The following is a 22,912-nucleotide window of genomic DNA, read 5'->3' as shown; positions in this document are numbered from 1 at the left end:
CTAATCTGTGCCCACAGATAGCTTTGGCAGAGACTGGGAGATGTCCCCCGATACTCATTTATTTTTCTTTTGAAATTAACCCCCCAAATTTAGCTGGACGCATGGCCATGTAAAATGAAGATTACATTTCCCAGAGCCCCAACTCCTTGCAGCTAGGTGTGGCCGTGAGACCAAGTTCCGGTCAATAAAATGTAAGCAAATGTGTGAGGACAAACTTGGAAAATGTCCTTAAAGGAGAGGGTACATCCATCTTTGCCCTTCTTTGCTACCATCTGTCATATAGAACTGTGGTAGGAGGTCCAGCTACACTTTGGGCATGAAGTAGAGGTCACACGCTAAGAATCGGAGCAGTGGAGGAAGTCTGGGTCCCCAGTATTTTAGGGCAGATACCTGCTCAGCATGGCCAACCTCTGACATCAATTTCTGTGAGACAAGTAAAATTTAATGTTTCACTGTGATTTTTCTGTGCAGCTAAACCTAATCCTAACTGATCTAATGACTTGAGTTTACTCTAAAATCAAATTAATTTTGGCAGCCATCTTCCAACATACAATTGGCTTACAGCAGCCATTCAGGTTAGAACATTTAATTGTGGAGGGGGCACAATTATAAACTAATTTGTCCTACAAGTTTTATTAGGAAGCTCTAGATTGATTGATTGATTGATTGTCTTTTCTAGGGCTGTACCTGCAGCTTATGGAGGTTCCCAGGCTAGGGGTCGAATCAGAGCTGGAGCTGCCGGCCTATGCCACAGCCACAGCAATGCCAGATCTGAGCCACATCTGCAACCTACACCACAGCTCACAGCAGTGCCAAATCCTTAACCCACTGAGCAAGGCCAGGGATCAAACCCGCAACCTCATAGTTCCTAGTCGGATTCGTTAACCACTGAGCCACGACGGGAACTCCCGAGGATGCTCTAGTTTTAAATTAGTGTAAGTCAAATTGTTTTATTGAGAGGTTTTTGTTCAATTGAGCAATCACTAGCATCTGCGTTGAGGTTTTTTTTTTTTTGGTTTTGATTTTTCCCAACTAGAATTATCATAGTCCCATGTGAAGATGGTGTCTCTGTCCCAGTTGTTTCTTGAGTTTAAAATGTGGATTCAGAGTTCCCCTTGTGCCTTAGTGGTAACCAACCTGACTAGTATCCATGAGGATGGGGGTTTGATTCCTGGCCCCGATCAGTGGGTTAAGGATCTGGCATTGCCGTGAGCTGTGGTGTGGCCTCAGCTGGCAGCTGTAGCTCTGATTTGACCCCTGACCTAGGAACTTCAATATGCTGCAGGTTCGGCCTTTAAAAAAATAAATAAATAAAAATAAATAAGTAAATGTAGATTCATTGGCACATGGTAGAACAACAGAATAAAAATTTTTGGAGTCCGGTCCTAGGACTCTACTTCTAAACAAATTTCTTAGTATGTTCTAGTCACACTAAAATTTGAGCATTTTTTTAATGCTTCTGTCTTTCTTTAATGAGCTGGAGTAGACCCCAAACTGTTTTCCTAAAGAGATTTTAGCTTTAGCTTCTAGTTACTCCATAAACTCACCCTCTGCTGAGATGCAGTGGGTACTAATTAGTCTAGTGTCTGGATAGAATCCAAATACTCTTTAAAAGATGTTATTCTTTTCCTTTTTAGTTATTAAAATCACAATGATCTTCCTTTTTTTTTTTTTTTTTTTTTTTAAACAATGATCTTCCTTTTATCAACAACACAGTTTCTTTTGGGAGACTACAACCTGACACTCTGTTTTGTTCAGTTTTATCAAAAGCCCAGTCAGGAGAAATCATATCTACAATGGATTTCTTACGAACAGGCAGCCCACTCCTTTTTTTAGCTCTTCTAAATTTTACCCTTGAAATGTATCAGAGCAGCAGAGAATTGCCTGCTTGGATTTTATTCTTTTCCTCTATTGTTTGGATTTGTTTGTACTGAAGTTACACTATCAGCCTCACTTTGAACATTGTTCAAACAAGAACAATCTTTGAAACAGCATCCAATAAGAAACAACAGCAGGAAATGTGTCACTGTAGCTATTATGGGGCTGCTGCTGGGAGTGTTTTCCACCTTACAGTCCTTTCCTCATGAGCACCCAGGGGAGAATTTGCCAGGCCTCAATACCAGGCAGCACAATATTTCCAAAGAACAATTGGTTTGCTTTCATCTAATGAATAAGATAAATACAATTATTTCCCTTGGTTTCTGAGAGATTCCGCAATGAAATATCTTGTGACCTACTTTGAGTAAATGTGCAGAACTCTATGGTGTATGCTACTTTGTGTAGGCCTTACCCCTGACCTTTTATTATTGCATATATTTTCCTTCATCATATCCCCCCATCTATCCATTGAATCATTTTTACTGTCCGTGTTTTTATTTTATTTCTTATTATTTATTTATTTATTTGTCTGTTTAGGGCTGTACCCACAGCACATGGAGGTTCCCAGGCTAGGGGTCTAACCAGAGCTACAGCTGCTGGCTTACACCACAGCCACAGCAACACCAGATCTGAGCCGGGTCTGTGACCTGCACCACAGCTCACGGCAATGCCGGATCCTTAACCCACTGAGGGAGGCCAGGGATCAAACCTGCGTCCTCATGGATACTAGTCGGATTTGTTACCACTGAGCCACAATGGGAACTCCTTACTGTATGTGTTTTAATAAGCAATGGCTAACCTTTGTGGAAAAAGTAGGAAGAGATGAATGGAGACAAATCCAGATCTCCTAAATCCTCAGCTATGTCAGTGTTTCCCTCTTTTCATTTCCTGCCCCATCCCCAACATACACTCAAAAAAGAGAGAAATGTTTCAAATTCCACAAAAGAGAGGAAGAAAGATGTTATGGTCCATAAGCAAATTTAACTATTTCTAAGAACAGGTAGGGAAATTGAGACGGGAAGGGGAAGAAAAGCAAATGAGGGAGAAACGAGGAAAAGAAAAAAGAAATAGGAGGGGGTAAGCATAAAGGAAGAATGGAAACATGTAAGGAAGTAAAGTTTACATTCAGATTGAAACAATAGAAGTTTTAGATTTTTCAAGCTATTGTAGGACATCAGATGCCCCCAGCAAGGGAGTATTCCAAGATCCGGCCCCTTCATTTTGTCTTACTAGTCCTAGTACTTAGTAATTTGCCTCTGGGTGGAGTTCCTCAAGTTAAGCAATTTTTCACCATCCCTTCCCCAACCCAGTATGTTTCAAAGTCATAGGAAGCAAAAAGAAAAACACAAAAAGTGAAGCGTTTTGTAGTTTAAGATTGTTTAAAATGTATCTTTATCCTGAGTTCAAATGTGTGTTGTGCTCCTGACACACGAGGGCGCACTATCTCTACAGTTTATAATATTCATGGTGCAGAAATTCCTGTAGAAAACAAGGTCTGTGGAGCTCATGACGGGAAACAGGAAGAGAAAGTGCTTGCTATGTGTTCCAGACTTACTGTGTTTTCTGGAGTGGATGGAACATGTTCTAATGTCCCAAGTGAGCAATATCAAGGGTTTCAGAGCCTACAAGCTGGCCCTCTGGCTACAGGGCTGCTGGTTGGAACCTCCTTGATATCAGAAGTACCAAATCGAAACACCAGCTTTGGGAGTTCCCTGGTGGTACAACGGGTTAAGGATCCAGAGTTGTCACTGCAGCGGCTCAGGTTGAAGCTGTGGTGCAGGCTCCATCCCTGACCCGGAAACTTTTGCATGCCATATGGACATGGCCAAAACAAACAAATAAACTAAACTAAACAAAAACCACACACCAGCTTTGGAGTCTGACCTAGAATCAAAGATACGAACTGGAGCAAGTTACCTAAACTCTTCTTAGTCTAAAAATGAAAGCAGGAGTTCCCGTCGTGGCGCAGTGGTTAACGAATCCGACTAGGAACCATGAGGTTGCGGGTTCGGTCCCTGCCCTTGCTCAGTGGGTTAACAATCCGGCGTTGCCGTGAGCTGTGGTGTAGGTTGCAGATGCGGCTCGGATCCCGCGTTGCTGTGGCTCTGGCGTAGGCCGGTGGCTACAGCTCCGATTCAACCCCTAGCCTGGAAACCTCCATATGCCGTGGGAGCGGCCCAAGAAATAGCAACAACAACAACAAAAGACAAAAAAAATTTTAAAAAAAATTTAAAAAAAATTAAAAAATAAAAATGAAAGCATTATCTCATAGAGCTGTAAGAGGATTAAATGGAATGATCAGTCTAAAGCATCTAACAGTGTGTAGCACATAGCAGAGACTTAGGCAGAAGTTATTGCTATTTGTTACTTAATCACAGCTGACATAAAATGTGCTTAATACATGTTTAAGTGAATGAATGAGTGAATGAAATGTGTAGAATCACAGAGATTTTATTGCACTAAGGAAAATGAATACTTTCAAGCTATTTATTTATTTATTTTAGGGCCACACCCTCAGCATATGAAAGTTCCCAGGCTAGGGGTGTACCTACACCATAGCTCACAGCAACACCAGATCTCCAACCCACTGAGCAACACCAGGGATCGAACCTGTATCCTCATGGATACTGGCCAGATTTTCTTCCACTGTGTCACAACAGAACTCCTCAAGCTTTTTAAATGTGGAGTCAGCTAGTTGAGTCACCTCAAGGCAAAGTAACCAAACTGTCTCTAGTAAGCATTAGAGACAGTTCTGTCAGTCTTCTCTACTCCTCTTTGGAAAAAAACAGAGGCCAGAGGGGGCGAATGATGTGCCCCAGGCTTTGAGGCTGATTAGAAAAGCAGGATGAGACTTAAGTCCTAGCTCAAGGCTTAAGTCATAGGGACCTGCCTGACTGGGTGGGAGGACAGGGGAATGAGGAGGTGGCCCTTAATGGACTGATCCCAGAAAATAAATAGGCTTTGAGCTTGTTTTTTGTTTGTTGTTTGTTTGTTTTTCTTTTCTTGCAGCAAATAGATGTTCCCAGGCTAGGGGTCAAATCGAAACTGTAGCCACTGGCCTACACCACAGCCACAGCAATGCCAGATCCAAAGCCACATCTGTGACCTACACCACGGCAATGCTGGATCCTTAACCCAGGATTCAAACCTGCATCCTCATGGATGCTAGTCAGATTCATTTCTGCTGAGCCACAATAGGAACTCCTGAGCTTGGTTTTAACATGCTGCTGAGAGGCACCTTTACCAACAAGTGATCCCACCCACCTGGGGTATAGAAAGAGCCAGAACCACAAGAGCCTCTTGCTTGCCCTAAGGCCACCCATAATTCGCCTCTAATCTGAAGGGATGTGTGGGGAGAGGCTCTCACTTCCCCAAATATGTTTCTTCCTGTGTCACAAGGAGCCTTGGGTCACCTCCTTCCTTTGTGCAACAAAAAAGCAATTTCTGCCTCTGCTTCTTTTGTTTCCTGCCACCACTGTCTTTGCCTTTTCTAGGACCCAGTTCTCAAGACACAGCCCTGCTCAGCCCTGGCTGGCTTTCCCTATCAGTAGCCTCCCCCTGGCTTCCTGACCTGCACAGAAGAACAAAACACTCATGAACCCCTGGGTCTCTCCCTTTGCCTGGGTAAAACAGGCTGTCTTGGTGTGGTCCAACCCCTCTGCTTTTGATCTGCCAGCAGGAAGCAATAAAAGGCACTTTCCACGTGCCTGCTGTAACCATATTTTCCATATTCAAAAGTAGAATTCATTACCCAAGCGGGACACGTGCCATTCTAAGGACTTTCAGACAAAAGACCTGAAATTGGACCATGCCAGGAAACCCAGGATGGATGGTTGCCATGGACATACATCCTGAGAAGTTCTCTCCTCTGGGTGATGCCTGCTAGAAGTGCCATCTGCTTTTGCCACAGATTCATGCCTGTGAGTGTGACTCAGATAACAGCCACAGTAGTCCCTTGAGTAACTCCTACTCAGATTCTGCCAAGAAGCCAGAGAACAGGTGTGTCCAGGACAACTTTTTCCTTGACTTCATTTACTTGTTTTACCTGCATAAAAACCCTAGTCCCATGGGGGCTTTACAATGTATTTTTACCTTCAACTCAGCTACGATTTGCAGGGTGTTTTTACCTTCAACTCAACTATGATTCTTTTAAATATATCAATCCTTGGAGTTCCCCTCATGGCTCAGTGGTTAACAAATTGAACTAGGAACCATGAGGTTGCAGGTTCGATCCCTGGCCTCACTCAGTGGGTTAAGGATCTGGTGTTGCTGTGAGCTGTGATGTAGGTCACAGACACGGCTCAGACCTGTGTTGCTGTGGCCCTGGCGTAGGCCAGTGGCTACAGCTCTGATTCGACCCCTAGCCTGGGAACCTCCATATGCCACAGGTACGGCCCTAGAAAAGACAAAAAGACAAAAATAAATAATAAATAAAAATATCAATCCAAAAAAAAGTATCACTCCAACAACTTAAATATATCCAATAAGTACTATAATGACCTGTTTCACCCGTCAGGAACTGGGTTGTGTAATGCCAGAGGTAAAATGGTGAAAATGCCATTCATTCCAACTCTTTTGAGTCCTTACTATGTACAGAAAATCATGCTTATACTGAGTGGAGGATCCAATGACTGACCGTGTGGTTTGTACCCTTTCACACTCAACTGTAATAAAATTAATCATGCTACAGTAGAATGAGAGCCAGACTTAGTGTCAGAGGTCTTGGGTTCAAATCTTGCCTCTTCCCCTTGATGACTGTGTAGTACTGAGCAAGGCAGATTTCAACCTCCCACTCCTCATCTATCAATAAGGAAGGCATAATATCTGTTGGCAGTGAGAAATAAATGTGGACAAGTTGTCTTTGTGCCTGCAACATAATAGATGCTGAGAAAAGATTTCCTTCCTTCCTTCCTTGAGAGGCTTAGAGGCTGATAGATAAGAACAGGTTCGCTATAACTGACACACACTGTAGACTGTCATACAAGCTCAACTAGGGATGCAAAGGATGCCAAGCCTGCCTTTTGTGGTTTGTTGCAGGCAGGGTGGGGAGAAACTGCTCAGATTGGCATCACTGGGGGCTGTTGGCTGGTTTCCTGCCAGTTCTGTTCCAGGTCTCCACCCAAATCCACTTTGTGAGGAATAAGTTTCAGGGCCATCATCAGCCACATGATTAGAGCTCAGAGAGAGCCAGTGGGGCCAGGTACCAATGACCTTCACCCCAGGGGAGGATGGGAGCCCAGGCGCCTGGGGAGAGGCACTTGGTCACAGCAGGGCAGCCTAACCAGGAGAATCAAATAGCACACACCAAAGTATTCCCCTGTGAGTGGAAATACAAAGACATTTCAGATATGTGGTTTTCACCCTAAATCAAGCTGAGGAGCCAGCACCAAGTGTCCACAATTTTTAAAAAATAGAAACAGAAAACTACATCTGGGTGTTCCTAATGCAGTAGCACTTCACTTTTTTCATGTGACCTCACGAAAAAAGGCTTGCCTAGGCTCTCAAAGGCCTCCCAACATCCCAGTGAGTTAAGCCAACTAATTACAATTACCCAGTTGTACAGAGAGGGGGGGAAAGATTGAGATTCAGAGAACTTAACAACTAACCAAGATCACACGTGAGAGACAGAGTTATGGCTCTAAGATAAGCAATCTGACTTTACATCTAGACTCCTTAAAGAAAACTTAATGGACTATCAATTCATGCCAGAGCTTCTCAGAATTATTGTGGTGGTGGTTATGTACTCCAGGCCACTCCCTTAAAATGAAGGTATGCGCTCTCCTCCTTCCTGATATCAGGGATGCAGAATGTGATGGTAGGAGCTGGGGAAACCATTTTACTACTCACTTGGAATGTTATATAATAATTTAAGGGAGTTCCTATTGTGGCTCAGTGGGTTACAAACCCGACTGGTATCCATGAGGATGTGGGTTTGATCCCTGGCCTTGCTCAGTGGGTTAAGGACCCGGCGTTGCCATGAGCTACAGTGTAGCTTGGATCCTGCCTAGCTGTGGCTGTGGTGTAGGCTGGCAGCTGCAGCTCTTATTCAGCCTCTAGCCCAGAGAACTTCCATATGTTTCAGGCAGCCCTAAAAAGAAAAAAAAAAAAAAAAAAAAAAAAAAGTTAAAGCTATTCTATGTCGGATCTCTTTGTTATAACAGCCTAACTAGCTTTTAACTAATGTGGGCATATATAACTAGTAATAGTAATTATGAGGAAAGAAGCCTGTGGGATGTTAAAAAAAAAAAAAAAAGGATGTGAATTAAAGCAGAACATTATGAAGGATGTGTTACCAGTAGGTTTTGCCTGATGCAAGTCTCTCACCTAAATTTTAGTCACTCACCCTTAGGCATGCAGAAAGTTCCCAGGAGTTCCTGCTGTGGCTCAGTGGAAAAAAATCTGGCTAGTAGCCATGAGGATGTAGGTTCAATCCCTGGCCCCAGTCATTGGGTTAAAGGATCCAGTGTTGCCAAATGAGCTGTGGTGTAGGTTACAGATGCAACTCGAATTCCAAGTTGCTGTGGCTGTGGCGTAGGCTGGCAGCTGCAGCTCCAATTCAACCCCTAGCCTGGGAACTTCCATATGCCAAGGGTGTGGCCCTAAAAAGCCAAAAAAAAAAAAAAAGTGGGGGGGCCTCTGATTTCTTATTGCCTTGAAATGCAGCCAGGGATTACCTTTCCTCTCCAAATGATTTCAAGTGGCATAATTCAAAGAGGATCAGCCTTAAGGTCAGAAGACTGAGATCTAATTCTAGCTCTGCTTTTTCTCTTATACAAGTTACTTAATCTCCCTGAGTTTAAAGTTTCCTTATCTGGAAAATGAAGATGATGGTACCTGCCTCCTGGATCACTGTGAAGGTTGGCTCAGCACAATGCTTGGCACATAAGGAACACTCACTACCGTCTCCTGCCCAACCCTGCTGCCTCGCCCCCCATAGGACAGCCTTGTGACACATGAGTGTTAGACAGAGTGGTAGACCCTCCCCTACTGTCTTTCGTCTTACCAGCCCGCTGTAGGAAACTCATAGGGATGCCTCAGCCTTCACCAAGGGATCTGAACTTGGATGAGCACAGAGAAAGTCCCAGAGTAATGGTGGTACAGTCCAGGGGTCTTTTGTTTTGTTTTTTTCAGCCGCACCTGAGACTTATACCATAGCTACAGCAATGCTGGATCCTTAACCCACTGTGCTGGGCCAGGGATTGAACTGGCACCTGCACAGAGACAAGCTGGATCATTAACCCACTGCGCCACAGTGGAAACTCCAGTCTAGGAGTCTTTTTACCAGCAGCGTGGATCAATGAAACCTGGAGGAAAGAGAGCCTTGTGGCCTGTGGGAAACATGACAGTGGTGGCCATTATGTGGCTGAAGTGCTGAAATCAGAGCCACTGAACTTTGAGCTTCACTTTTGGGGTCAGAGGTGCCTGGGCAAGAATGGCTTGTTGGTTTGAGTTCAGGGCACCCCAATGCTGGTGGCTCCAGTCTCCATCAAGAAACCTGGGAAAACCTCTCTGTTGGACCACCCAGGAACCACTACCAAGTATCAGGAAAAGCTTTCTTAACAAGTCGAGAACAATTAGATATTGTTCAAACAAGTAGATCAACAATCCATGTCCAAATCCCACAAGCAGCATTCTTGGATATCAGCTGACAGCCCCTGAGGAGAGATATGGTTCCTCTGGGGATGGAAACTCCTCAGCCCAACATCCAGCTAAGTTCCCAGCCCTCACTTGTCACCATGCAGCTCTTCTCAGGCAATGGGGCCCCAACCACATATGTGCCTCAACCCCTCTGGGACCTGTGAGATGCCTGGAGGCTGAGCTCCAGTCCCCACTTGGCCTGTTCCTTATCAGGGGCCTGTCCGTCATCTCCTAATCCAGTACAGTCAAGTGCAGGTTGCAAGCACACCAGGCCAGCCTCCTACCCATCTGGACAGGGACTAGGGCCCCAGGCTGGCAGGGTAGGAGTCGGGCCAGCCTAGGCATAGCTCTCTACTTGACTAGAATTTCCCAAAGTGTGTGTGTGCAAATTTTAGGTGGTATGGAAATAAAAAATTTATTCTTTAGTCTTTTTTTTTTTTTTTTTGTCTTCTTAGGGCTGCACCCAAGGCACATGGAGGTTCCCCGGCTAGGGGTCGAATAGGAGCTGTAGCTGCCTGCCTATGCCACAGCAATGTGGGCAATGCCCAGCCACGTCTATGACCTACACCACAGTTCATGGCAATACCAGATCCTTAACCCACTGAGTGAGGCCAGGAATGGAATTTGCATCCTCATGGATGCTAGTCAGATTCATTTCCACTGAGCCATGATGGGAAATGCTCTAGTCATTTTTTTTTTAATTGGTATAGAAAAAAAATAACAACTAGACCACTAAACTGTTGGTTTCATGGATATCATTACTTAGGACAGTACTAAATTTTAAAAGTGAGTAAATTTAATATAGATCTAAAAACCATATTGAATAAATGGCGGTACAGGTGACTTATGACACTGAAATAAAAATGATGCTCTTGGAGTTCCTATTGTGGCTCAGGGGTAACAAACCCGACGAGTAACCATGAGAATGCAGGTTTGATCCCTGTCATCGCTCAGTAGGTTAAGGATTCAGTGTTGCTGTGAGCTGTGGCATAGGTTGCAGATGTAGCTTGGATCCTGCGTTGCTGTGGCTGTGGTGTAGGCCAGCAGCTGCAGCTCTGATTCTACCTCTAGCCTGAGAACCTCCATATGCCTCAGGTGTGGTCAAAAAAAAAAAAAAAAAGATGCTCTTCACTGGGCTGATTCTCCAGTTGAAAATGAGAAATATGACTGCTTGATTTACCCAAATACTCTTCAGCTAACAAGTGCAGTCTCTTTCCAGGAGGATGATTTACCTGGGGAGTCAAATGGGCATAGCGATGGTTTAGGATTTCTTTTGCAGCTCAGCGGATTAAGGATCTGGCCCTGTCACTGCAGCAGCCCCTGGACCTAGAACTTCTGCATGCTGTAGGTGCAGCCAAAAAAGAATAAAACAAAAACAGAAGATAACAATGTTTTATGCACATCAGATTTGAATTTTAAGGAGATAATTCTGAAATAGAGTTGCCAAATAAAATACAGGACACCCAATTCAGTTTGAATATTAGGTGAATTATTACGTGGGGCATACTTGTACAAAATTATTCATTGATGGTCTGAAATTCTTTTTTTTTTTTTTTTTTTGTCTTTTTAGGGCTGCACCTGCAGCATGTGGAGGTTCCCAGGCTAGGAGTCTAATTGGAGCTGTTGAGAAGGGCCTACACCAGAGCCACAGCAACACGGGATCCGAGCCACGTCTTCCACCTACACCACAGGTCACGGCAATGCCGGATCCTTAGCCCACTGAGCAAGGCCAGGGATCGAACCGGAAACCTCATGGTTCCTAGTTGGATTCGTTTCTGCTGAGCCACGACGGGAACTACCGAAATTCAAATTTAAATGGACATCCATCCTCTATTGTTTCTTTTCTTTTCTTTTCTTTTTTTTTTTTTTTTAGGGCTGCACCCGCAGCATATGGAGGTTCCCAGGCTAGGGGTCGAATCGGAGCTGTTGCCACAGGCCTACGCCACAGCCGCAGCAATGCCAGATCCAAGCCACGTCTGCCTCCTACACCACAGCTCACCACAATGCCAGATCCCTAACCTGCTGAACAACGCCAGGGATCCAACGTGCAACCTCATGGTTCCTAGTTGGAGTCATTTCTGCTGTGCCTCCATCCTCTATCCCTGTTTGATAAATCTGACAACCCTACTCTGAAGGTTTAAGTTATTCTCAGCTCTCCTACTTATTTTGCATACCAGTCCTGGCAAATCCACCTCCTTCAATCCCTTTTTTCCTCTCTAGATTAGGTTGGGTTTTTTTTGTTTTGTTTTGTTTTGTTTTGGTCTTTTTGCCTTTTCTAGGGCCGCTCCCATGGCATGTGGAGGTTCCCAGGCTAGGGGTCGAATTGGAGCTGAAGCCACTGGCCTACACCAGAGCCACATCAACGCGGGATCCAAGCCTGGTCTGCGACCTACACCACAGCTCATGGCAATGCCGGATCGTTAACCCACTGAGCAAGGCCAGGGATCGAACCTGCAACCTCATGGTTCCTAGTCGGATTCGTTAACCACTGCACCACAACGGGAACTCCCAGATTAGGTCTTTATGGCAGCTCAACAGATGTTGCTTTCCTATCTGCAAACATATTGCCTCTGATTCCTTCTGCTGCCAGAATCTTCTTCCTAAAATACAATTCTGACCCCTGCAAGAACAGCCTGTGCCATGTTGCCCCTTCTCTTACTGAAGTCCAACCTCAGCATGTCCAAATCCATCCTGTGTTTTTCTCCACCATCCCAGCCATGCTGGACTCTGCTTTTCCTTCCGAACCGTGTACCCTCTCTTGTATCCTCTGATTTACTTCTGCAGACCTCACAGACTGGAAAAATTTGCTTTGGGTCTTCATCCTTAATCCCAATGTCACCTCCTCATTGAAACCTCCCCAGCGCCCCAGCCCTCCCTGCACCTGGCAGAGGGCATTCGAAGGACACTGGTCACATCTATGACTTTCCACCTGCAGGTTTGCAGTAGAGCACCCAAGAGAAGTTACCTGAGTGGGATGAGTCCTGACCACAGCAGGAAGGGTCTGGGGACCCTTGAGTCACCAGGAGTTTAGAAGAAGAAAAGGAATGAATAGAATGTTGTAAGGAAGGAACTTGGACATGTTGGTGCTTCCTCCTCTTCTTCTATTTTAGTCACTGTTTATTAAGCAACAGGAGCTCAGTAGCCACTATGTAGGCATGATCTCATGTGCAGCCCTGTGGGCTCATCCTGCCCAATTCTCAAATGGGAAATTGATGATAACTGAAGTTGTGTGATTTGCCTCAAAATGCATAATTGGCCAGGGAAACAGCTAGACTTAGAACTCGAGTCTTCTTACTCTATGTCCAGTACTATTTGCAAACTCTGCATAGCCCCCTCCCCTCCACCACACATGCACATCCCCTCACTATCCCAGACCAAGTTCTTGGAAAACAAACCATTTCTTCTTTGCAGGCAGTATGTTCATCTGTACAGGGCAGCTTCATTTGGCTGTCATCTATATTGAATCCCCAATCATTAGGATTTTGCCATGAATATTTTCAGAAAAAAAAAATCAGAAAAAAAGCATGGGTTCTTGGAAATTCCAGTCCTGGCTCAGCGGTTAACGAACCCGACTAGCATCCATGAAGACGTGGGTTCAATCCCTAGCCTCACTCAGTGGGTTAAGGATCTGGCATTGCCGTGAGCTGTGGTGTAAGTTGCAGACACGGCTCAGATCCCACTTTGCTGTGGCTCTGGGGTAGGCTGGCAGCTACAGCTCTGATTCGGCCCCTAGGAACCTCCATATGCCATGGTGTGGCCCTAAAAGACAAAAAGACAAAAACAAAAAAAAGAAAAAGCATGAATTCTTTAATTGCTACTGGGAAAAACAGGGGACTAATGCATTTTACAAGAGGGAAAAGAAGGATGGAAGCCTGGGGTAGAACTGGAACCCCTTGGAGTTCCAAGTCGTGGCTCAGCGGTAACAAACACAACTAGTATCCCTGAGGATGCAAGTTTCATCCTTGACCTCATGCAGTAGGTTAAGGATCCAGCGTTGCCATGAGCTGTGGTATAGTTTGCAGATGCGGCTTGGATCCTGCGTTGCTGTTGCTGTGGTGTAGGCCCGTGGCTACAGCCGTAATTCAACCCCTAGCCTGGGAACCTCCATATGCCACACTTGAAGCGTGGCCCTAATAAGACAAAAGAAAAAAAAAAAAAAAAAAGAACTGGAACCCTTTCTCTGACCCCTGGGTATAGACCATTCCAGGCAGCAGCATTTTCCTAGAAAGAGATTTTTGCTTTTTGAGTCAAACTCAGTATGGTTTTTTTATACCCTAAAAATATTGTCTTAAATTTCACCATCACTTAGATCTCTCTTAGAAATGCAAAGCACTCCCAGGGCTTTTTTCTTTTCCTTTTCCTATTTTTCTTTTTTTGGCTGCACTCCACAGCATGCAAAAGTTCTGGGGCCAGGGATCAAACCTGAGCCACAGCAGTGACAATGCTGGATCCTTAACCCGCTAAGCCACCCGGAAATTTCTTTTCCTATTTTAAAAAATTACTTTAAAAATTGAGTTATGACCTACACAATAGTGTAGAATGCACAAAGCATGTTGTTCAGTGTCCAGGTCAGCGGGTCCTTGTATATGTACACACCAGATTCCAGATCAAGATGTAAGAATTTCCATCACCTCAGAAAAGTCCCTCATGCTCTTCCTGGTCAATACCACCACTCAAAGAGAGCTATTATTCTTTTTTTAAAAAAAGACATTTTATTTTTTGTTGTTTTTTGTGCTTTTTTTTTAGAACCGCACCTGAGGCATATGGAAGTTCTCAGGCTAGATAGAGGTCAAATCAGAGCTACAGCTGCTGTCCTACTCCACATCCACAGCAACTTGGGATCCGAGCTGCATCTTCGACCTACACCACAGGTCACAGCAACACCATGACTTAACCCACTGAGCAGGGCCAGGGATTGAGCCCGCATCCTCATAGATACTAGTCAGATTTGTTTCTGCTACACTACAACAGGAACTCAAGAGAGAGCTATTATTCTATCATCCATTATCCTCAGTTAGTTGTGCCTGTTCCTGAATACCACAGCTTGTGTTCTGTGTCTGACTTCTGCTCTGCACTATGATTTTTATTTATTTGTTTATTTATTTATTTATTTATTTATTTATCTTTTGTTTTTTTAGGGCTGTACCCGCAGCATATAGAGGCTAGGGGTCGAATCTGATCTGCAGCTCCTGGCCTACACCACAGCCACAGCAACTTGGGATCTGATCCACATCTGTGACATACACCACTGTTTTTTGGTTTTTTTGTTTTTTTGTTTTTTTTTTTGTCTTTTAGCATTTCTTGGGCCGCTCCCTCAGCATATGGAGGTTCCCAGGCTAGGCGTTGAATCGGAGCTATAGCTGCCCGCCTACACCAGAGCCACAGCAACATGGGATCCGAGCTGAGTCTGCGACCTACACCACAGCTCACGGCAATGCCAGTTGTTAACCCATTGAGCAAGGCCAGGGACCAAACCCGCAACCTCATGGTTCCTGCTCAGATTCGTTAACCACTGAGCCACGAGGGGAACTCCACCACCATGTTTTTTAAATTCACCTATGTTGTGTGTGTCTATAGTTAGTGTCTTTTAATTGTTGAGTAACATTTTATTATATTAATGATCCACAGTTTATTGATCTGTTCTTTGAAATGTGGATTGCCTTTAGTTTTGTACAATTATGGATAAAGCTGATGTGAACTTTTTTGTACATGACTACTTTTTTATTTTTTGGCCATGCCTGGGAATAAATTTTTTTTTTTTTTTTTGGCCATGCCTGGGAATATGGAAGCTCCTGGGCCAGGGATCGAACCTATGCCATATCAATGACCTGAGCCACTGCAGTGACAAATGCTTGATCCTTAACCCACTGAGCCACCAGGGAACTCCTGTACATGACTTTTGATAGATTTATGCACTCGTTTCTCTTGGGAGGGTATCTAGTTATGAGGTTACTGGGTCATAAAACTGACTCTCAAAGTTTTAAGGAAATGAATAAAGTAATTTCCTCAGGAACCATATGAAGGAAACTGCCCTTAAGCAAACCTGTAGAGTAGATAAGATGTATTTATTGATCTCAAAGTTTTCAGTACCAATTCTCTCTCCTACATCAAGACCTATCTTTTTTGGGGTGGGGGGGGTTGCACCTAGGGCATATGAAGGTTCCCAGGCTAGGGATCGAATCAGAGCTACAGCTGCTGGCCTATGCCATAGCCACAGCTATGAAGGATCCGAGACATATCTGTGACCTACACCACAGTTCACAACAATGCCAGATGCTTAACCCACTGAGTGAAGCCAGGGATCGACTGCAACCTCATGGTTCCTAGTCAGATTTGTTTCGGCTGTGCCACGACAGGAACTTCCAAGACGTGTCTTGAAAATAAAACCTGTCCTGGATACCCAATCAACCTGAGTCTATTCACTATTTGCCTTTTACTATGGAAATGTGTAAGGATAAGAAACCCAGAGAGGAGTTCCCATTGTGGCGCAGTGGTTAACGAATCCAACTAGGAACCATGAGGTTGCGGGGTTCGATCCCTGCCCTTGCTCAGTGGGTTAAGGATCCGGCGTTGCTGTGAGCTGTGGTGTAGGTCACAGACGTGGCTTGGATCCTGCGTTGCTGTGGCTCTGGCGTAGGCTGGTGGCTACAGCTCTGATTAGACCCCTAGCCTGGGAACCTCCATGTGCCATGAGTGCGGCCGTAGAAAAGACCAAAAAAAAAAAGAAAATAAAAGAAACCCAGAGATAATGGTGCTATGAATTCCCACATGCCCACATCCAGTTCCAATGATTAATACATTCCCAATTCTGCCTCATCTATTCCTTAACCAGTTTTTTTTCTTTTCCCCTAGAGTTTTTTTTAGAAATGTGTGGTAATACAATAGTCAAAACCCAACAAATCATTTTAAGGTATAAAAGGGGTATTAGAAAATGAGGCACATGTGTAAATGCTTAGACATGTGGCCTATCTTCATGGTCCGTGTGTGGATTTTTCAGCTGGTGGCTGGTACCTCTTCCCTCAGCATTTTCTAGGATATTTTAAAGTAAATCCTGGACCTCATGTAATTTTAGCATGAATACTTGAGAATGTGTGTCCAACATATAAGAACTTTTGTGTTTAATATCATTCCCACACCTAAAAAAGATAATACGAATTGGATTTCCCTGTGGCACAGCAGGTTAAGGACCCAGCGTTGTCATTGCAGCAGCTTGTGTCACTGCTATGGCATGGGCCCAGAGGCAGCCAAAAAAAATAAAAAAAGGTAGCATCGATTTCTCATCATCTGTGTTCAAACTTTCTCATTTGTCTCAAAAACCTGAGTGTGTTTGAATCAGGAACCAAAGAAGGTCTGCATATTGAATGCTGATTCTTAAGTCTCTTTAAATTTATAGCACTTCCTTCTTTTTCTTTACTTTTAAAAATGTCATTTATTTATTGAAGAAACCAGTGCATTTGATCTACAGAAATTCCTCGTTCCAGGCTTTGCTGATTAGATCCTCCTGGGTCATACATGGGCCATATGCCATATTTCCTACAAACTGGGAATCAGAACTAGAGGCATGATTAGACTCTGGTTTAAGTTTTATGTTTTTTACTTTCACAAGTATCACATCGTTGGTGGCCCCATGTCCTCCTTATTGCATCCTATCAAGAAGTACCTAAAGTCTTGGAGTTCCTGTCATGGTGCATCAGAAATGACTAGGAACCATTAGGTTGCAGGTTCGATCCATGGCCTCACTCAGTGGGTTAAGGATCTGGCATATGGGAATCTCCATATGCTGCAGGTACATCCCTAAAAAGAAAAAAAAAAAGTGCCTAAGGTCTTGTTTCCCACTTGGAAAAAGCCTAAGATTGAAAAGGAGACCCACCCTTTTTTCTTCTTTTTAGGGCCACACCTGTGACATGTGGAAGTTCCCAGGCTAGGTGTTGAATCAGAGCTACAGCTGCCAGCCTACACCACAGCCACAGCAACACTGGCTCCCAGCCACATTTGCAACCTACACCACAATCACGGCAACTCCACTGGGCAGGGCCAGCTCTATACCCATCGAATAACAACTCCACTTTTTCCTTACTCCAACCCCCGTCCACCACAATTCTACTTTCTGTTTCCATAAATTTGGCTACTCTAGATACCTCATATATGTGGAATCATACATTGTTTGTCCTTTGTGACTGGCTTATTTCACTCAGCAAAATGTCCTTATATGTTGTATGTAATATGTCATGCATGTTGTAACATGTGACAGGACTTTCTTCTTTTTTAATGTTGAACATTATTCCATTGAGTGTTTGTGTTTGTGCATCACATTTTCCTTATTCATTCATTTTGGGTAGTGGACATCTGGGCTGCTTCCAACTCTTAGCTATTGTGAATAATGCTACAGTGAACATGAGTGTACAAATATCTCTTTGAGATCTTCCTTTAGATTCTTTTGGGAGTTCCCGTAGTGGCTCAGTGGTTAACGAACCTGACTGGTATCCATGAGGACCCCGGTTTGATCCCTAGCCTCGTTCAGTGGGTTGAGGATCCAGCGTTGCCATGAGCTATGATGTAGGTCACAGATGCAATGGGATCCCACATTCCTGTGGCTGTGGCATAAGCCAGCAGCTGTAGCTCTGATTTGACCCCTAGCCTGGGAACCCCCATATGCTGTGGGTGCAGCCCTAAAAAGAAAAAAAAAATTCTTTTGGACAGTTACCCAGAAGTGGGATTGCTAAATCATATGGTAATTCTATTTTTAGTTTTTTGAGGAAGCTCCATACTGCTGTGCATAGTGGCTGCACCATTTTACACTCCCACTAGCAGTGCATTAAAAGTTCCAATTTCTCCACATCTTTGCCAACACTTATTATTTTCTGGGGTTTTTGTTTTGTTTTGTTTTCTATCTTTCTTTGCTTTTTTTTTTTTTTTTTTTTTTTTTGGTCTTTTTGCCTTTTCTATGGCCACACCTGCGGCATGTGGAGTTCCCCAGGCTAGGGGTCTAATCAGAGCTGTTGTTGCCGGCCTACGCCAGAGCCACAGCAACGCAGGATCCGAGCCATGTCTGCGACCTACACCACAGCTCAGGACAATGCCAGATCCTTAAACCACTGATCGAGGCCAGGCATTGAACCCGCAACCTTTTGGTTCCTGGTCAGATTCGTTAACCACTGAGCCACGACCGAACTCCTTCTTTTCTTTTTAATAACACCCATCCGAATGAGTATGAGGTGATGTCTCACTGTGTTTTTGTTTGTTTGTTTGTTTGGTCCTTTTAGGGCTGTATGTAAAGTGTGGCATATGGAAGATCCCAGGTTAGGGGTCAAAACGGAGCTGCAGCTGCAGGCCTATGCCGCAGCCACAGCAACGAAGATCCAAGTGCGTCTTCGACCCACACTGCAGCTCATGGCAATGCCAGATCCTTAACCCACTGAACAAGGCCAGGGATTGAACCCACATCCTCATGAATACTAGTCATGTTCATTACCACTGAGCCACAACAGGAATTCCTCACTGTAATTTTAATTTGCATTTCTGTAATGATTAGTGGTGTTAAGCATCTTTCATATGCTTGTTGGCCGTTTGTATATCTTCTTTGAGAAATATCTATTCACGTCTTTCTCCTATTTTTGAATAGGGTTACTTGTTTTTTTGTTGTTGAGTTGTAAGAGTTCTTTATATATTCTGATGGAGCTCCTGTTGTGGCTCAGCAGTAGCAAACACAACTAGTATCCCTGGCCCTGCTGAGTGGGTTAAGGATCTGGTGTTGTCATGAGCTGTGGTATAGATGGAAGACACGGCTTGGATCTGTGTCTTTGGCATAGGCCAGCAGCTGCAGCTCTTATTTGACCTTTAGCCTGGGAACTTCCATATGCTGCAGGTGCAGCCCTAAAAAGACAAAAATAAATAAATAAATAAATAGTATATATATGTATATTCTGTATGTTAACTCCTTGTTAGATTTTGCTATTTTTCTCCATTCCATAGATTGTCCTTCACTCTGTTGATTGTTTTCATTAAATGTGCAGAAGTTTTAAAGTTTGATGTAGTCCTCTCTGTTTGCTTTTGCTGCCTATGCTTTTCATATCATATCCAAGAAATCATTGCTAAACCCAATGTCACGAAAATTTTCCCTATGTTTTCTTCTAGGAATTTTATAGTTTTTAAGACTTATTTTGAGTTAATTAATGTATGTGGTATCAGTTAAGGGTCTAACATCAGTGATTTGCTTCTGAATATCCAAAAACACCATTTTGTTAAGAGACTGTTCTTTTGAAGCATCCTATTGAAGATCATTTGACTATAAACACAAAGGTTTATTTCTGGGCTCTCTGTTCTGTTCCATTGGTGCACGTGTCTGTCTTTATGCCAGTAAAGACATATGTTTTCGGTTTTTTGTTTTGTTTTTGTTTTTGTTTTTTGTCTTTTTAGGGCTATTCCCTCAGCATATGGGGGTTCCCAGGCTAGGGGTCACATCGGAGATGCCACAATGGGAACTCCGAAACTTATTTTTGTATGTTGATTATGTATCCCGCAACTTTGCTGAATTCATTTATTAGTTTCAATAAAGAAATGTGTGGGGTCTTTAGAAAACTCTATGTAAGATCATGTCATCCGCAAACAAAGATAATTTTACTTCTTTGTTTCCAATTTGGATGCCTTTTATTTCTTTTCCTTACCTAATTGCTCTGGCCAGAATTTCCAGTACTGTGTTAAATACAAGTAGCAAGAGTGGGCAAACTTGCATTTCTCCTGATCTTAGAAAGTTTTATGTTTTTCTTGTTGAGTATAATGTTCATTGTGGGCTTCATATAGGTTGCTTTTTAAAATATAGGATTCCTGGAATTCCCATTATGGCTCAACAGGTTAAGCACCCAACTAGTAGCCATGAGGATGTGGGTACGGTCCCTAGCCTTGATTAGTGGGCTAAGGATCCAGCATTGCTATGAGCTGCAGCTCGACCCTGTGTTGCTGTTGCTGTGGCACAGGCTGGCAGCTACAGTTCCGATTGGACCCCTAGCCTGGGAACCTCCATATCCCACAAGCACAGCCCTAAAAATAACCAAAAAAACAAACTATATATATGTGTGTGATTCCTGGACTGATTTTGAAATATCAAATTTGGGCAGGTGTTTGAAATGATAGCTCAGGATTACCAACTAGTATCAGAAGATTTGTATATGGATTTTCTAGATGTAGTTTGTGGAGACTGTTACTGTCTTATGAGCTACGTTTTCTCGGACTTAGGTTTCAAGGGTAGGAATTGACAAAGCATATCCAACCTGCGTGACTATAAATCATTTGCTTCACATGGACCTTTAAAACCAACACTGGCAGTTTACACATGTGAGTTCGATGGAAAACTACTACAGTGAATGGAGGACACTCTTGGAGAGACTTTGGAGAGAAAATAATCACCACTTTCCTTCTTTGAAGATTCAGGGTCTCTTAGGTTTAGAGGTCCTTTCCCTCAAGACTTGAATGAGAGGCAATAGGAAAAAAAGAAAGAAAGATAAAAGCAATCAGGATAGAACAAAATAATGCCCTGATGAATCTCAGAAAAATGTACTATGAATAAAAAATAGACTTTTAGCATGTAAGGTACTGTGTAATTGTAGCCACAAGAGATTTAGAGATATCGCCTTGAGTGGAACAGGTTGCACTTGAAAGCTGTGTCTTGGTTTTTTTAAATGATAAGCTAACTTGGGATAAAAGGAAGGAGAGAAGCTTCATTCATTTATTTACCAACTGCTTCTTAGGAGAGAATGAGTGTGAATAAGGCATCTGCTGAGTGGGCACTATACTGTATTGGGAAGACATGCCCACACATCACTCTGATGTGAGAGAGAGATAAGCTCTATGAAGGGATGAGGAAGGATGAGGAAGGAAGGATGCACACAGTTAGGAATTCCTCCTCAGCATTTACAGCTTCTCCTCAGTAATGGTCCCTGTGCAAATGGTCACCTTCCGTAGCTCATTGTCAGCTAGTATTACAGTCCCTAAAATGCTTTTTTACCCACCCCCACGTCCTTCTTACCAACCCTAGTACTCATTTTGGTCCATCAGCCTTGTGATAATCATGACTTGGTGCGTGGATGTGAGAGAAAAAGCACCAGGCAGACAGACAGACAGACCCAAGACACAGAGCCAGAGAGATAATTCATGAAGCCTTAAACACAGCTGCAAAATTAAAACAAAAATGTCAAGGGAACGGAGTGTTCCAGCTGACTTAACTTCCTGTTGATAAGTCTCTGGGGAGGAGGGGGTGAAGTCTGGAGTTCTAGAATTGGGGTGGAGGGAGTACAGGGGGCCTGGCCGGAGTGGGGGCAGGTCGCCTCTGCAGGCATGGTCACTAGGAGTTGAGTTCCCATCTGCAAAGCTGTTGACACTCACTTCCTGAGCCTGGTCGTGGTCAGAGGAGGCTTTCAGCTACTCATGTGCCCAACCTACAGAAAAACAGGATGTTAGCTTTCTGATCTGATTAAGCCATGAGATGCAAATTCCTTCGCCACCCCACCCCCACCCCACTCCCAGACCACTGCCACCCACACCAGATTCCCCTTCCACAGCAGAGATGCATTCATCTCCCTCTATGACTTCCAGCAGCCACTGTCTTTGTCCTTTGCTTCATTGCCAACTGGGCTGTGTGAGGCCAGCTTGAGTGCTTAACCCATTTCATTATGGTTTTAGATTTATGGTTGCTTTGATTAAGAGTTCCTTGCCACATCCCTGGGTGACTAATGAGAATTATCATCAAACTAGAAAATGAGGATGGTTCAGTAACTTTGCCCTTTAGAAAGCACATACGTGGTAGGGTCCTGAAGTCCCCAGTCCTCAGCTTGGCCCCTTTGCCTACAGAGTCTTTACAGGTAGGTGGTTTTCATGTCTCTGTCCATACTCACTCTCATCCCTTCTCTTTCTCTTTATTGCAGCCTAAAATCCCCACCATGAGCAATAAAGGAAACAGAAACAGAAAATACAAATCAGAAGCAACTCTGCTCAAGGTCAGTAATCTTCAAAATGCAAATGTCACCTATTTTTACAGAGGCAAATACCAAGCATAAAACATTTCCAGAACAAGACTCCAGCAGCAGCCAGCTCCCTATAAGGAGGCAAGGATGGATTCCAAACTTAATGCCCACTTAAAGGACTTATGTGTGCTGTGTTGGAGCAGACACTGCAAACCTGAAAAGGACGTAAAGCTGGCCTCTGACAAACCCTCTTGATCAGCTGAACCCTCTCCTTAAGCTCCTGGAGCCCCCTGCTCACATGACCTTTCCAGGCACCCAGAACCCCACTGTCCCCATGTCTACCAAACACAACCCAGGTCAGCTTCCTCTTCCTGCTGCCTCCAGGCCTTCCATAAACCCTCCATCCTTGTCCATCCTGCCTTCCTCAGGATCTAGCAGCA

The 22,912-nt window shown here is 43.9% G+C and overlaps 1 long non-coding RNA gene across 1 annotated transcript in view; it reads left to right on the top strand.

The window, feature by feature from the left end:
* Positions 1-22,912, top strand: part of LOC110260300 — a 44,550-nt gene extending 21,638 nt beyond the window's left edge. Inside the window, exon 3 of the long non-coding RNA XR_002343362.1 lies at positions 22,434-22,912. This is a non-coding gene — a long non-coding RNA (uncharacterized LOC110260300). The remainder of the gene's footprint in view (positions 1-22,433) is intronic.

The sequence above is a fragment of the Sus scrofa genome, chromosome 4 (genome assembly GCF_000003025.6).
Source record: "Sus scrofa isolate TJ Tabasco breed Duroc chromosome 4, Sscrofa11.1, whole genome shotgun sequence".
NCBI classification, from domain to species: Eukaryota; Metazoa; Chordata; class Mammalia; order Artiodactyla; family Suidae; genus Sus; species Sus scrofa.
Note: the sequence above shows the minus strand (reverse complement) of the source record. Positions and strands in the feature narration are given on the sequence as shown.